At 38.9% G+C, this 16863-nt stretch overlaps 1 long non-coding RNA gene across 2 annotated transcripts; it reads right to left on the bottom strand.

Annotated features, from left to right (window-relative positions):
- Positions 1-281: 281 nt before the first annotated feature.
- Positions 282-16290, bottom strand: LOC141373995 (uncharacterized). Of its 2 annotated transcripts, none has more exons than XR_012380504.1 (3): positions 16167-16290; positions 9313-9574; positions 282-764 (listed from the first exon to the last, which is right to left on the bottom strand). It is a non-coding gene; the product is annotated as an uncharacterized lncRNA (long non-coding RNA). The 2 variants fall into 2 exon arrangements; XR_012380505.1 differs by lacking the exon at positions 282-764 and adding an exon at positions 4675-4759.
- Positions 16291-16863: the final 573 nt, after the last annotated feature.

Here is a 16863-nt window from a genome sequence, read left to right as displayed (position 1 = left end):
CATAAAGAATTCATACAAATTGATTTTTTAAAATTCAAGACCTCAATAGATAAGTAGACAAAGAACATGAACAGAAAAATGCATAAAAGGGGAGGCTTAACTGGTAAGTAAAAATACAGAAACATACCCATCCTCGTCAATTAAGACAGTTGGGAGGTATAGGACCCAAGTGCAGAATGAGAAAAGGTCAGTCGCCCCCCTGGCCCAACCTCCATCACTCACCGCAGGACTTAACTTGCTGCGTCTGCTGTGTTTCGATGTGCCAGGTAAGGCCGGTTTGAGTAAGAACCCTCAGGTCCCTAGGAGGCTAGAAGAGATGCAGGGGGCAACACAGTGAGCAAGGCCAAGAGGTGAATGCTGAGCTGGCAGCCAATGGGGTGGAGGAAGGCCATGCAATGGTAAGAAGAGGGGTAGAATGGCTTACAGGCAGCTTTGCTTGTTAGAGGATGCAGTGCCAAAGGTGGCTAGCACAGTGTCTAACACATGGTAAACGCTAGAAAACTGTGAAGCTGGAAATACAGGCTTGCAAACGGAGAAGAAAGAATCAAAAGGGAAATAAATGAATGTTTGGAAACAAGGTGATCTATTTAAATAGGACACAATCCCAGGGGCTTTATGATTTGCTGTCAGCTTCTGGTTTGGCTTCTTCTACAACCAGCTGCCATGCAGGGTTCCCTCAGGTGCACCCACCAGAAGGGAAATGAGACCCATTAATGCTTCATGCCAGCATGGCTCACAGGTGCCTGGGAAGTTCAGAAATGTTTCTGAAAAACAAAACAATAACAAAAATATGATTTAACCTATTAAACTTTCAGAAACTAAAAATAAAAATACATTATGCAGTACACCTTAAACTTATACAGTGATGTATGTCAATTCTATCTTAATAAAACTGGAAAAAATAAAAATAATATCCAGTGTCAAGCTTGGTACAGTAGAAATATAAGTATGGCATTTTTGGAAAGCAGTCCAGCAGTATTTATCAAGGACCATGTATCAATTAGTCATCGTGGCCAATAACGTTGTGTAACAAATGACCCCAAAGATCTCAGAAATGAAGATCCCCAGGGGTCCAAGGTGGCAAGTGTATTATAGCCTAAGGCATCCCATGACTGTCAAGAGGAGGGAGGACTGAGCTCCCAAAACAGTTCCTCATCTTGTTGATTGTTGAACCCTGCCTGCTTGCAAAAATCACCGAGGTCCTAAGGTCCAATAATTCATTTTGTGGAGGGTCACATATGGGTCTGTCTACCCAGGCAAAGGAGATAATGCAGTGGAGTGGGATCTAGAGCAAGCAAGAAGGGGAGGCAATCCACTTGATGGGCTCCTTTCCCTAGCTCAAAAGTCAACGCAGAGACTTCGACTGACTTCTCGAAATTGCACATTAAAACCTTGTTGAAAGGAAGCTTAGGGGGTGATAGAAATGTCTGATATCTTGAACAGGGTCAAACAGCTTTGTACATCCATCAAAACTCATTTAAATGATCACTTAAAATGTGTGCATTTTATGTATGTGAGTTATTCCCCAACAAAGTTGATATAAAAATAAAACCTGTTGAGAATCATCTTACTATAATATTTAAATTTGTATAGAAAACTGACTTTATCTGGAAACAGACTGATAAAATTAAGCTGAATAAAAAACTATTTATAGTTCTTTCACTTCTGGCCAAGATGGGATAACAGGGGCTGGGTGTCACCTCCCGTCTGAAATAAACAATATTTTTAAAGACAAAAAAAAAAAAATGAAAGAAGAGTTTTCAAGACATTGGATGTCAGATAGTGATGCCTGAGGAATGGGAAGCAAATGTTATGATTGCCCCAGCTTATTGCCTTAAAAAGGTTTCCAGACCAAGGGGAAAGAAGGGGGAAACCAGGCAGAGCCCAGTGAACTTCTTGAGTTTAGAGCTTCCAGAGCTGAGAGCCTGGGGACCTCAGTGACATTTATAGAATACTCTCCATTCAAGGACAGCAGAATACACATTCTTTTCAAGTGTACATGAAACATATACATAAAACAATTCTCAAATTATGTCTGGCACATAAGATAGTCTCAAATTTAAATGAATTGAATTCATACAGTGTATATTTTCTGGCCAAAATGGAATTAAATTATAAATCACCAGCAGAACTCTAAAAATTTATCAAATATTTAAAAAATAAAAAACGTACTTCCAAATAACCCATGGGTCAAAGAAGAAATCAAAACGGTGATTAGAAAGTATTTGAAAATGGAGGGGCGCCTGGGTGGTTCAGTTGGTTAAGCGACTGCCTTCAGCTCAGGTCATGATCCTGGAGCCCCGGGATCGAGTCCCGCATCGGACTCCCTGCTTGGCAGGGAGTCTGCTTCTCCCTCTGACCCTCCCCCCTTCTCATGCTCTCTCTCTCTCATTCTCTCTCTCAAATAAATAAAATCTTAAAAAAAAAAAAAGAAAGTATTTGAAACCGGAAATATGTGAAAACACAGCATAGCAAAATTTGTGGGATGCTGCTAAAGTTGGACATAGGGGGAAATTTATAGTACCAAATGCCTATATTAGAAAAAAAGAAATGTCTCAACTCTGTGACCTCAGCCTCCACCCTAGGAAGCTACAAAAATATAAAGACATAAAACCCAATGTAAGCAGAAGAAAGAAATAATAATGATCAGAGTAAATATAAATGGAAAAAGAAACCAAACACAACATAGAAAAAAATCAATGAAACTGAAAGCTGGTTTTTTGAGAAGACCTATAAACCTCTAGCCAGAGTAATCAATAGAGAGGGAGAATATACAAATTAGCAATAACAGGAGAGAGGTAAAAATTAGTATGCATTCTAGAGATATTAAAAAGATCATAGGGAATATTATGAACACCTTTATCACAATAAATTTGACAACTGAAATAAAGTGGACAAATTCCTTGCATGACAGAAATTGCCAAAATTCACTCAGGAAAAAATAACCTGAATAGTCCCATATATTATTAAAGAATTTAATTTGTAGTTAAAAACTTTCTCAGAGGGGCACGGGGGGTAGCTCAGGTCATGATCCCAGGGTCCTGGGACTGAGTCCCACATCGGGCTCCCTGCCCAGTGGGAGTCTGCTTCTCCCTCTGCCTGCCCCTCTCCCTGCTTGTGCTCTCACTTGCTCTCTCCCTCTTGCTCTATTTTTCAAGTAAATAAATAAATAAATAATCCTTAAAAAAAAAAAAAAAACAAACTTTCCCAGAATAAAAAACTCCAAGTCCAGATGGCTTCCCTGATGAATTCTACCAAACATTTGAGGAAGAAATAGTATCAATTCTACACAAATCCTTGAAGAAATTGAAAAGGGACAAAAACTTCCCCACTCATTCCATGAGGCCAGCACTACCCTGATACTAAAAGTAAACAAAGATATTACAATAAAACTCCAGACTAATAGACCTCATGAATATACATGCAAACATCTTAACAAAATTTTAGCAGATCAAATCCAACAACACACAAAAAGAATAATATGTCATTACTAAGTAGAGTCGATCCCAGGAGGACAAGGCTAGTTTAACATTAAAAAAAAAAATCAATGTAATTCACCATATTAACAAACCAAAAAGAAAAGCTGTATTATTGGGGCCCCTGGGTGGCTAAGTCGGTTAAGCGTCTGCCTTTGGCTTGGGTCATGATCCCAGAGTCCTGGGATCGAGCCCCACGCTGGGTTCCCTGCTCAGCAGGGAGCCTGCTTCTCCCTCTCCTTCTGGGAATGTAAATTGATGTATCTATCATAGAATACATTACCTTTGCTCTCCTGCTCTCTCTCTGTTAAATAAATAAATAAAATCTTTAAAAAAAAAAAAGAAAAACTGTATTATCAATTTCAATTGGTGCAGAGAAAGCATTTGGCAAAATCAACACAACCATTCCTGATAAAAACTTTCAGCAAACCAGGAATAAAAAAAGAACCTCCTCAATGTGATTAAGGGCAGATCTGGAAAATCTACAGCTAATATCATATGTAAATGTGAAAGCCTGAGTATTTTTTGTCTAATATTGAGAAGAAGAAAAAGATACCAGTCTTGCCATTTCTATTTAACATTTTACTATAGGTTCTAGCCAGGTCCATAAGGCAAGAAGAAATTAGTCATTCAGATGAGAAAAGAAAAATTAAGAGTATATTTATTCATAGATAACATGATCATCTATGTAGAAAAATTCAATGAAATCTACAAAAATGCTATTAGAACTAATGAGTGAGTTTAGAAAGGTTTCAGGATATAAAATCAATATACAAAAATCAATTGTGTTTCTATAAACTAGCAACAAACAATTGGAAGTTGAAATTAAAAAATCAATGTCATTTAGAATAGCATAAAAAAATTAACTACTTATGGATAAATCTCACAAAAGATGTGTAAGACCTATACTATTAAAACTAAAAAACATTGCTGATAGAAATTAAAGATGACTGAAAGAGAATGATTCTATGTTCATGAATCATAAGATTCTTAAGATGTTAAATATTGTTAAAATGTTAAATCTCCCAAATTAATCTATGGATTCAGTATAATCCCAATCACATCGCAGCAGGCTTTTTTGGTAAAAATTGACAAACTGATTATAAAAATTCTTATGGATATTAGTCCATTATCAGATATATGGTTTGTAAATATTTTCTCCCATTCCATTGGTTATCTTTTCATTTCGTTGATTATTTCCTTTGATCTACAGAAGCTTTTTAGTTTGATGTAGTCCCACTTGTTTATTTTTGCTTTTGTGGCCTGTGCTTTTGGTGTCATATCTGAAAAATCATTGCCAAGACCAATGTTAAGGAGCTTTTCCCCTACTTTTCCTCCCCCAGGGGTTTAATGGTTTCAGATCTTACATTTAAGTCTTCAATCCATTTCAAGTCAATTTTTGTGTGTGGCGTAAGATCAGAACCTAATTTTTATTCTTTTACACATGGATATCCAGTTTTCCCAGCCCCACTTATTAAAGAGATTGTAGTCCAACCCCCCCTTGTGTGTTCTTGGTGCCCTTGTCAAAGATTAGTTGACTGTATATGCACGGATTTATTTCTGAGCTCTTGATTCTATTAGTCTGTGTCCGTTTTGATACCAGTACTATACTGCTTTGATTACTACAGCTTTGTAATAGAGTTTGAAATCAGGAAGTATGATGCCTCTAGCTTTGTTCTTCTTTCTCAAGATTCCTTTGGCTTTTAGGAGTTTTCATGGTTCCACATGAATTTTAGGGCTATTTTTTTCTATATCTTAGAAAGGTAGTAAAGGAAAAAAAAGATTAAAAAATGGACAAAGGATCAGAATAGACATTTTTCTAAAGAAGATATACAAATAGGGGTGCCTAGGTGGCTCAGTCGGTTAAGCATCTGCCTTTGGCTCAGGTCATGATCCTGGAGTCCTGGGATTGAGCCCCGCATCCGGCTCCCTGCGCAGCGGGAGTCTGCTTCTCCCTCTCCCTCTGCTGTTTCCCCCGCTTGTTTTCTCTCTCTCTCTCACTCACTCTCTCTCTCAAATAAATAATTTAAAAAAAGAAGATATACAAATAGCCAACAGGTATATGAAAATATGCTCAACATCAGGGAAATTCAAATCAAAACCACAATGAAATGTCACTTCACATCTGTTAGGATGGCTGTTATCAAAAAGACAAGTGATAACAAGTGTTGGCAAGGGTGTGAAAAAAAGGTAACCCTGTACACTGTTGGTGGGAATGTAAATTGATGTATCTATCATAGAATACAGAACTACCATATGATACAGCAATTCTACTTCTGGATACATATCCAAAGGAAATGAAATCAATATTTCAAGGACATAATCATATCTGCATTCCCATGTTTATTGCAACATTATTCACAATAGCCAAGATATGGAAACAACTTAGGTGTTGGTCAGAAAATGAATGGATAAAGAAAATGTAAAAATAAAATATATTATTACATATGTGGAATATCATTCAGCTATAAAAAAGAAGGACATCCAGGGCACCTGGGTAGCTCAGTCATTTAAGTGTCTGCCTTCAGCTCAGGTCATGATCTTGGGGTCCTGGGATGGAGCCCCACATCCAGCTCCCTGCTCAGCAGGAAGTCTGCTTCTCCCTCTCCCTCTGCCCCTCCCCCCACTTGTACATTCACTTTCCCTCTCTCAAATAAATAAATAAAATCCTAAAAAAAAGAAGAAGAAGGAAATTCTGCCATTTGCAACAATATGGATGAACCTAGTGGACATTATGCTACATGAAATAAGCCTGACACAGGAAGACAAATACTGCGTGATCTCACATATATGTGGAAACTAAAAGTCAAATTCATAGAACAGTGGTTGTCAGGCACTGGGGGGCACAGGAGAGATGGAGATGTTGGTCAAAGGATACAAACTTTCATTAATAAGATCAATAAGTTCTCAGGATCTAATGCAGAACATGGAGACTATAGTTAATAACACTGTATTGTATACTTGGATTTTGCTAAGAGAACAGATCTTAAATGTTCTTACCACAAAAAAAGTAATTATGTGAAGTGATGGATGCAATAATTAATTTGATTGTGGTAATCATTTCACAGTGTATATGTACATTAAATCATCACATTGTACACGTTAATTATATATAATTTTTATTTGTCAACTATACTTCAATAAAGCTAGGGGAAAATCATATGGAAATGTACAGAACCAATAATGGCCAAAACAACTTTCAAAAAGAGCAATGCAGGGAACTAAAACTATCTCATTCCAAGACTTATAAAGCTACAGTAATCAGGACAATGTGGTATCGGCTTCAAGATAAACAAATATATCAATGGAACATAATAGTCTAAAAACAGACCCACACATATATGAACAACTGATTTTCAACAAAGGTGCAAGAGAAATTCAGTGGAAACAGAATATGCAAAACTCAACTCAAAATAGATCATGGACCTAAATTTAAAACCTAAAACTATAAAATTTTTAGAATAAAACATAGCAGAAAGTCTTTGTGATTCTGAATTAATCAATGATTTTTTAAATATGACATCAAAAGCCTAATAAAAGAAAAACGATAAGTTTTTTTCATCAAAATTAATACTTTTATTCTTCAAAGTACACTGTTAAAAGATATTGTTTGAAAGAATGAAGTCATGAAAGAATTTTCAAAGAGTGGTTAAAAAAGCAAACCAAGTAAGTGCTTCAAAACTAGGTAGAAGAAAAGCAGGGATTGGAGGAAATGGGATAAATGAGGCTCAGGTAGTGAAACCCAACTTCCTCAAGTTCATCTGGAGGCAAGAGATGGCGTAAGAAGTCAGAGGCGTGGGTGGTATCTGATGGCTGTCCAGAGAAAAGGAAGAGGATGCACCAAGGAAACCCTGCCTCTGGTTCCCACAACTTAAGGAGACCCCATGGTTGACAGTGACAGAGAAAAGCTACTCGGAGCTTAGTAGATTCTGGAGGCCTTCCTAATCCAGCTTGCCCTAGAGTCCCAGAGCTTCAGGAAAACTCCCAAGAGAAAGAAAGCTTTATAAATCTTCTGGATGACTTAGGTCTCCAAATGATTTTCATTGCAATCCCTTCTAGGGGGAAAAAACATCTGAGATGGGTCTTCTGAATATGGCCACTTACTATTAGATTACATTCATGTACTCCTATACTGGTATCCTATATTGGTTTTCAAACAGGCATTAGGAAGTAGAAACTGTAAAAGTATAAAATAAAAACAAAAATCAGAGTTATAGTATTTTCTTTCCACATTCCCAATCATCTTGCATACTGAGTGACCACACCTCACTTTGGAGACCACTGAGTTAGATAAAGCACTCTAGTTACATCCAGTAGACAGGAAATAATCAGACCTGATAGATTATGACAATATTAAGAAAAATAGAAATAGCTATGATAACAAAACATTGTAAACAACTGAACTATCCAAGAAAGAGTAACTGGTCAAACTTATATCCACTTGACAAACTATTAAACAATCATTTAAAATGATATCTTCAATAGTATGGAGGTTCCCCCAAAAATGAAAAATGGAAATATCATATGATCTAGTAATTCGACTACTGGTTATTCACCCAAAGGAAACAAAAATAGTACCTCAAAGAGATATATACACCTCTATGTTTATTGCAGCTTTATGTCAATAGCCAAGATATGGAAGCACCCCATATGTTCATCGATACTAAATGGATAAAGATGTAGTATATATATATACAATAGAATATTATTCAGTCGTGAAAAAGAATGAGATCTTGACATTTGTGAAAACATAAATGGACCGAGAGGGTATTTGCTAAGTGAAATAAGTCAGACAGAGAAAGACAAACACTGTATGATTTCACTTACCTGTGGAATCTAAAAAAAACAGCCAAGCAAACAAACAAAAAACAGAAACAGACCCATAAATAGAGAGATATTCTCAATAGAGAACAAATTGTTGGTCACCAAAAGCAAAAGCAGGTGGGAAGATGGGCAAAATGGGCGAAGGGAAGTGTGGGAGATACAGACTTCCAGTTATGGAATGAGTAAGTCATGTGGATGAAATGCATACGGAATATAGTCAATGGTACTATAATAGCATTGTATGGTGACAGATGGTTGCTTCACCTTGGTGAGCACAGCACAACACACAGAGTTGTTGAATCACTATGTTGTACACCTGAAATTAATACACATTTGTATGTCAACTATACTTCAATTAAAAAATAGGGGCGCCTGGGTGGCTCAGATGGTTGAGCGTCAGCCTTCGGCTCAGGTCATGATCCCAGGGTCCTGGGATCGAGTCCCGCATCGGGCTCCCTGCTCCTTGGGAGCCTGCTTCTCCCTCTGCCTCTCTCTGTCTGTCTCTGTCTCTCATGAATAAATAAATAAAATTTTTAAAAAAATAAAAAAATAAAAACAAAAACAAATAAAAGAATAAGATATGTTTTCAAAGAATGATCTCTGACATGTAAAAATGTTCATGATGTGGCATTACATGAGAAAAACCAATGCACAATACTCAGGAAGATTCCAGTTTTGTAAAAGGAAAACTTACATATGTATCATGGAAAAGACTGAGAAGAACTGTGTTGAGGTGTAATTAAATTTTGGATGATTTTACATTTTGCTTTATTCTTCCAGCCTTTTCCAAATGCTCTGAAATCAACATTTTCCACTTCATAATCATAAAAGCACAGTATTTTTGTAAAGAAAGCAGTATAAAAAGATAACCCCACCAGGCAGTAAAAAGCGGTGACACTGAACACTTCTAGTGAGAGGTTAAGAAGGTAAGAAAGAAATTTAAAAAATCAGAACTCCAAGTGTAATGTATAGGGCCCTGGGTTCTCAGTAATGATGGAAGATGGGGACCCACCAGCACTCAGGATCTTCATTCACTTAGTTACAGGCATCCATCCTGCGAGCTCCAATCATGTCACAGATGGTGAGTGAGGCCATAGCAGTATAAAGATGCTTCAGAAGCAGGGGGCCCCGCCCCAGAGTGCTTCTCAGTCAGTTAACTCGTGTTGCCATGCTGTGCTCTCTGAAACAGAGAGCAGCAAGTCTTCCTCTATACAAATCAGCTTTAGTGTTTTCTTGTGAAACAGGGTGATTGAGGATGTGCTGGCCACCACAATCTAAAAAGATATGACAAGAAGGAGATTCAGAGAAGGAGAAATAAAATGGGAATATCAGACAGGCTGAAAGGTTAGGATCTTCACTCTGAAGGCCAGAAGGGAAGGGATTGGGATCCACAGAACCAAGAATCTTGAGGATGCACAGGGCACAGACTTACTCAACCAAATTCCAAAACTCTGTGACTAGGAGATGTCCTGTGAAACGTGACGCAGGTTTAGTTCCAGACATAAAAGGAAGCAATTTCTCTCACAGTGAGTAATAAATGGATTGGAACTTACTGGAATTCATCACCCCCAAGAGGTAATGCTGGCAGGAACCATAAATGCCTTCCAAAAAGCTTTGGACAAATTTATGAATGGCAGAATTGTAAATGACCTCTTTTGCTCCCTCCCTCTTGCTTTTTCTCTCCCAAGCAGACACCATAGAGACTGAGCCAGTGGTTGCCCTAAGAGATGCTGCTCCGATTTTCCCTAATGGCCAGGCAAGGTCAGGGCCCCCACCCTGTGTTTCCACAGCACCCTGACCACACTGCATTATCATTCCTTGCCAAGGGGCCTGAGGCCCTGCTAGGTGGTCACAGCGACAGGCAGTACTGAGTAGGTGTTCAATAAGTGTGGGCTGAAACAATGGTTGGACCCCACCTGTCTTTGTTAGAGGAAGCAGCCTGGAAGGTGTGCCATGTGCCACATTTAATCGGGGCCAAATCTTGAGAGCTTTTACACTGGCAGGCGTGTTGATTGCTTTCTGGTCCTTGCTCTCCACTACCCCCACCCCCACTCCCATGTGTTCCCAGAGCAGAAAATCTGGTGCAAGGGCAGGAATTGTGGGCAGTTTAGGGTATACTCTCAGAGGAATACCCCCGAATGAAGCCGTGCAAGAACATCTCATCTGAGAAGTGGCTCTTGGAAGCTCCTGGGAGACTAATGTCTGGAGAGCTCTCGTCCTCCCCCCTCTTCTCATCCCCCAGCCCTGCTCACCGGACAGCTCTATTGTCCACCCCTGTGAGCTGCTGAGCTCTGATTTGCAAGTCAATTCCCTGGGAACCACATCATAAGATACATTATCAGATAACAGATACTCCGTTATGTCAAGGACACAGTCTCCTGCATCTCCTCTAAGCCTTAATAACATGAGTCTTATCCATAAGTGAGCCAAGATTCTTTAGGTTGAGGAGAGATTTTAATTTATTTTTCCACTAATGGTCAGGATCCATGCTAAACCTGTAAACACTGTTTCTATAAAGGCAGTGCAATACTAATTTTTAATGCAAATAAATAACTAGAGTGAGTGATTCAGAGACACAGTTTGTCCCAATGGGGCTTTTGCAAATCTCTTACATTTGGCTTTGGAGAAAAGAGAGAATACTTTATATTCTGCTAAGTTGCAGTGGTCACCTAGGGTCCAGTTTCCTCATTCTTGGGATTTCTCAAGGATATATGGGAGAAAGGAAAGATAAATCAAAAGTAGAGATCATAACACCATACAGCTGTTAAAGTTAGAAAAAAATCTTAGAGATTTTCTACTAAAACTCTTTGTTTTATAGGTGAGAAATGTGGTCACAGAAAGAATAAGGCCTGCCTGGGGATATACGGCCTATGAATAACTGTGCAGAGTCCAGAAATGGCAAGATTCTGAGAAATGTACAGGAGTGGCTATGGTGGCAGAACACCCCATTGCTGAGTTTGTGATTATCGTTTAGGTGCCGGTAACCCACCAGGTTTGGCACATATGGCACAGATTCTCCTGGTCAGAACTCACTGGACACATTCTATTATACAGATCCCATAAGTCTATTTAAACATGTCAGATATTTACTCTGATTTGGGTTTCCAAATACAGTCACTAGAATTGCACAAAACCTGTAGAGGTTAAACAGTAGGTCTTGCCAGGAATCCCAAGAGCCCAGAGCCCAGAATTCTGTCTGGACTGAGATCCAGACCATGGTGAACCCAGGCCTGAAGGTCCTCAAGACAGTGGCTCCTCTGGAAGAAGAAGAAAGACACAGAAAAACTCAAGATCAAGTTGGCACCCATAATTATAAGTCTAGAGGCCACAGGAACTGATGTTTCTGGGAGGCCCCCAGTCAACTGGGAGAAACAAGGGTCACAATCACTCTCAGAGCACAGTCAGTCACCAAAAGTAGCATTTCTCAACAATTATGAAGGCTGAGATGGGGAAAAAGCATGATGAACAATGGGTGTGAGATGGGGGGTGGACCATCACCAGCTAGACTGTGAAGAAGATGGGGCAGGTGATGGCTTCTCCATGGGCTCACGCTCCCACCAACCAACAGGGTCGCCACTGCCCTCTTAAAATCAGCTCATCCTTCTAGAACTGGAAGAGTGGTTAGAGAAAACATGCTGACATGATAGGGATCTGCATCTCAAAGATTTCTGTTCTCTAGTGAGTTAGGCGTGAAGTAAAGTGGACAAAAGTACTCCCCCTGCAGTCAGGCAATGATTCCATCAAGGAAGACTCAGATGGTACACCAGGCAGGAAGTGAGCAGGCCAGAGAACATCCATGTCCTGGACCAGAGAAGGGGGTTAGCCACATGGTACTTAAGAAGCTATGGACACTTCGTAGGGGAGAACAAATATGAATTTTTTAATTATCTATTTAAAGTAGTTTCTCCACACTATAATTACACATTTTCATTGTATTTAATTTGGGGGTATTTTTATTGATGGTGGTAATGTCCTTCTGATTATAAACTGAGAGAAAAACCACCAATCTTTAAAGGGTCTGAGATCTCTTTGTTCTTGCTGGTTTACAGGAAGCAGCAAGACCTTGAGAGCAAGAGAAAACACTGCAGCAGGACTGAGTGAGCTAGTATATGACCCACTATTTCAGGCAGATACAGAAATCTCATCTTCAGAAAAGGAACTGAGAGAGGAAATGAAAGAAAAAAATTATTGAGTCCAACTTCTGTCATATGGGATATAGTCACACTTCCTGGACTACACATCCTTTTCTACTTTTTCTGATGCATCTATAACTTGAAGAAAAGAGAAGGAAAAAATCCCATAAGCACTGGCGTCTAGCTCTGGAAGGAGACAGACTAGACTGTGGTCAGGTAACCAGGAAACATGTGATCTCCAAGCTTCTGTCGGTGTTTTCGACTGTGAAAGCATGGAGACCCTGAAAGATGGCCCTATGCTTACAGAACACTACCATGGGTGTTTGGATATAGGAAGCTGGGTCAAGAACTTAGTTTGGGTTGGAGATGGGAGCTGAACTGCCTTGTTGACAGGAGAAGAAGGATGGACTGAGTCCAGGCACAGACTTAGCAAGGAGGACTCAGGCACTAGAATCCCAGTGCAGGAGAGCTGGGGCCACACCCTTTAAGGGTCCTCCATATTCCCCCAGTTCTGCATTCCCTGAAGGCCACAGTCCTTTCAATTTGTCTATACACTATACACATACTATACACATACTCCCCATGGCAATCCTGTTTTCCTCCAAGGGTCCCCCTTGCTCTGGACTGTAGCCAGAGTATCCAGGCTACTAATTTCCTGCCCTAGACACCCATTACTCCCTATTCCCCTCCAAACCCACCAGCTGCCCTGGCAGGAAATCTGTGAATTCCTAGGTCCCTGAAATACAGAGCCAGGACTGGAAGAAAAGATGAAGACGACAATGGAGAAAGTTCATAGATACCCAAGGTGCCCAATTCAGCCAGTATCCCTCTTCTTTCTGCACCAGTTATGGGGCTGTGCTTTCCTGCCCACAAGTGTCACCAGCCTTGTGGCTCGCCATCATGCCTCTAATGCTTTATTGTGCTATTGTGCTGGGAAAGATAGCCCTACTGCCCCAGCCTGAGATTCCCTATTCCCTGGCTCTAAGTGATGAAAAAAAATGAAGAAAGACACTTGGCCAGTAAGATTACCCTTTTACTTCTCAGTTGACCTTATAGCTGCCACGTTCAGAAGAGCAGCAATTTTTCTAAATGGTGGACCTCTGAGCTGTATGTTGAAGAAAAATTTAAAATTAATAAAATGTGATATTTCCTTTTATTTATAATGCTGGTAGTTGATGTGACAAAATCATATTAAGAACATTGTTCCATTTTTAAAATGGTGGCTTAGTAGAGTGTTTTATGGGTGGGGAACCTATTTTCCCAGCAGGCTTGTATTGCCTGTTACTGCAGGGTCTGCTAACAATGTTATATCTGCCTTATCTGCATTCTTCAACCTGTTATGATATATGAGCTGCTACTACTACTTTCTTTCTCTATATGCTAATCCTCAAAAGCTATTTCTCGGGGTGAGGGGGAGATGCAAATAACTGTAAGTTTATGATTTGAGGCAGAAAACGAAAGAGAGGACTCAGAAGGATAAAAGATGGCATCAGGCCAGGGCTTATGGGGGATTGTAACTAATTTTAGAGTATGATGCCTATACTCAATTTTAAGTGACTGCCTATAAGTCCTACCCATTACTCACAAATAATCCTTAACTAAAAGTCTCCTGTGCACATAAAGTGTGTTAGTGATCATTGAGGTAAATTTAAGGAACTGGGAAGGTCTTAAGATTAAGGCAAAGATGTACCAAAAATTAATGGTGGTTAAAGGAAGCAAGACACAGAGCACAGCTCCATAATTCAGGAAAGCAAGATTTTAAATCAAAATTTAAGTAGAGGAAACACCAGCTTCCAGATAAACTTCAGTAGAAAGAGATACTGGTATAAACCAAAATTAAATTTTAAAAAAGAATTCTCTAAAATTCTAAAGCAAAGTGAAGCAAATGAACCTAAGTTGCTGGCACAACCAAACACAGAAAAACTATTCCAAGATATTTTAAAACACATCAATTAACTTTACATCCTAAATAGGATAAACCCTAAAACAAAATAACTGCAAAAATATTACAAATTGTATGCATCCAGTTATCATATTATCATTTGCTTTGTTGACTTTATTATTCTCAGACTATTTTATGTGTATTGTGGGATAAAATTAATGAATGCTTATGTTAACATTTTTGAGAACTGGGATTATCAGGTATAGGAGAAGGGGTTACAGGCATAAAAACAATGAGGTTAAATAAAAACCCCATAATCCTGAATTTGAATTGGAAGTACCAGAATAATGTCATGATGAATTTTATCTTTTGAAAATGTATTTCCCAGCTCTATCTGCTAAAAAGTCTAGAAACAGTAATCAACCCAACAGCAATGAGCACTCCTAGTATCTACACTATGGTTTCTAAATATTTCCCCCAAAACAACTCTCCTTGAAGAAATGGCTGGTTCCAGCTCTGGGTTAAGAAACAAGATGAGGGGCGCCTGGGTGGCTCAGATGGTTAAGCGTCTGCCTTCGGCTCCGGTCATGATCCCAGGGTCCTGGGATCGAGCCCTGCATCGGGCTCCCTGCTCCTTGGGAGCCTGCTTCTCCCTCTGCTTCTCTCTCTCTCTCTCTCCCTCTGTCTCTCGTGAATAAATAAATAAAATCTTAAAAAAAAAAAAAAAAGAAACAAGATGAGCCTAAAATCTTATTATACTAAAAAGCAAGGAGGTAATTAAGGGCAACTAGGGTTTTGTCAAAAGGACTCAAGATCCAAATTGAAAAGTCTCACACTCTCCAAAATTGGGACAGTTTGTCCACTGATAAGAATAAATTTCAATGTTTTAATATAATATCAAGTATGTTTGAGTCCATAAGCCCAAATGGTGCTAAAAAAATAACAACGGCAAAAAGGAAACTCAGTAATAACTGATGGAAAATTAGGAAACCATTATTCTGAAAATGGATACAAGGAAAATATCAAGCAATTATCTTTCCATTCCTATAAAGATCTGTACTTCAGAGTAACCTAATTGATGATGAGGGAAAGTTTTTCTTTTTAAGAGGTGTTCCACATACCAAGTGAAGAAGAAATGATGAAATTAGGAAATAAATATTTGGTAACTACAAAGGAATTGATGGACCTAGATAATGATTATCAGTGCTGCTCGTATCACAATGAGACACATCTGGACATTGTGGGTCTCCTCACGAAAGTACAGAACTCTACCAACTAAGTGATCTTGCCAAAAAAATAAATAAAATAAAACTTGAATCTAATCAAGCCCCTAGATCTAACTAGCAATTTAGATGAACAGAGGAACTCATTACATGACTACATGGGATCCAATTAGTAAAATCCAGACAGTGGAAAACCCTTTAGGACAGACAATTCAGTTTCTTCAACAACTAAATTACAAAGAAAAAGAGAGTGAAAATGAGATGGAAGAGGAACATTTAGGTTAAAAGAGACTTATAATAGATATCAACAACTGCAAAGTGTGGGCCTTATTTGAATCTGAATTGAATCAAACTGTAAAATATAAAAGTAATGAGACAATCAAGGAAATGTGAACACTGGTTGAGTATTTGGTGATGTTAAGGTATTTTTTCTGTAATAATGAATGGTATCGTGGTTATGGTCAGGGATTCTAAAAAAAACCTAACTTTTAAAGATACATACTGAAATATTTGTTGATAAAATGACATGATAGTTGGAATATGCTTCAAAAAATTGGGGAGGGAGGATTGGAGAGGACAAGGTCAGTAAATGGGAATACAGAGGAAACAAAATTGACTATGAACTTACAATTGTTGAAGCTGGGTGACGGATACCTAGGGCTTCTCTCTCCCTTTTTGTATTTTTTGAAATTTCCCCCCAATAAAAATTTTTGAGGAAAGAAAAGAGGATGCTAGTTCCATTGGATATAAGAGAAATACTTGAATCATTAAAAAAGTCATCAGTGGGGTCCCCCCAAAAAGCTGTAGGACTAAAATAAGGGTCTCTCTTAACTTTTATCATCTTCCCCCATGGGTTGTATTGTGACCAGATCTCTTCTCCTTTCTTAGGTACATGTATTCCCTCCTCTAGTATGTTTCCATGCACAGAGCAGTCCTTTCAGTCCTCCAGAGCTGACCAAAGAATCTGAAACCAGTACCAACAAGAGGAGTTGGATTCTGTACCACATAAAGTGGCAAAAAGAGTGGGTCATTAATGGCCTAGGCATCATTAATTAGAACCCCAGGAACCAACTCTGGCCTGAAGCCTTATTTGTTTGGTTAGTGGAGTGTTTAATTTTTTTTTTCAATGCCTTTGGTCAAAGAGTGCACCATGAGCCTCTATAAACCTATACACTGACATTTCATGCCTGGCCCTGGGAGCCTGGTAACCCATGACCCATATCCTCAATACTAAGGCAATTCTGGCTCAAAGACTTAGAGATTTTTCCTTATTCTGTAGCATTTGAAAACATCATCCACCACAAAGCCTTTAGATGCTGCTAGTT

Source organism: Callorhinus ursinus, unplaced genomic scaffold, assembly GCF_003265705.2.
Source record: "Callorhinus ursinus isolate GAN/ISIS: 27379988/994484 unplaced genomic scaffold, GSC_fseal_2.0 scaffold1, whole genome shotgun sequence".
NCBI classification, from domain to species: Eukaryota; Metazoa; Chordata; class Mammalia; order Carnivora; family Otariidae; genus Callorhinus; species Callorhinus ursinus.
This window is presented reverse-complemented; position numbering and strand designations above follow the sequence as displayed.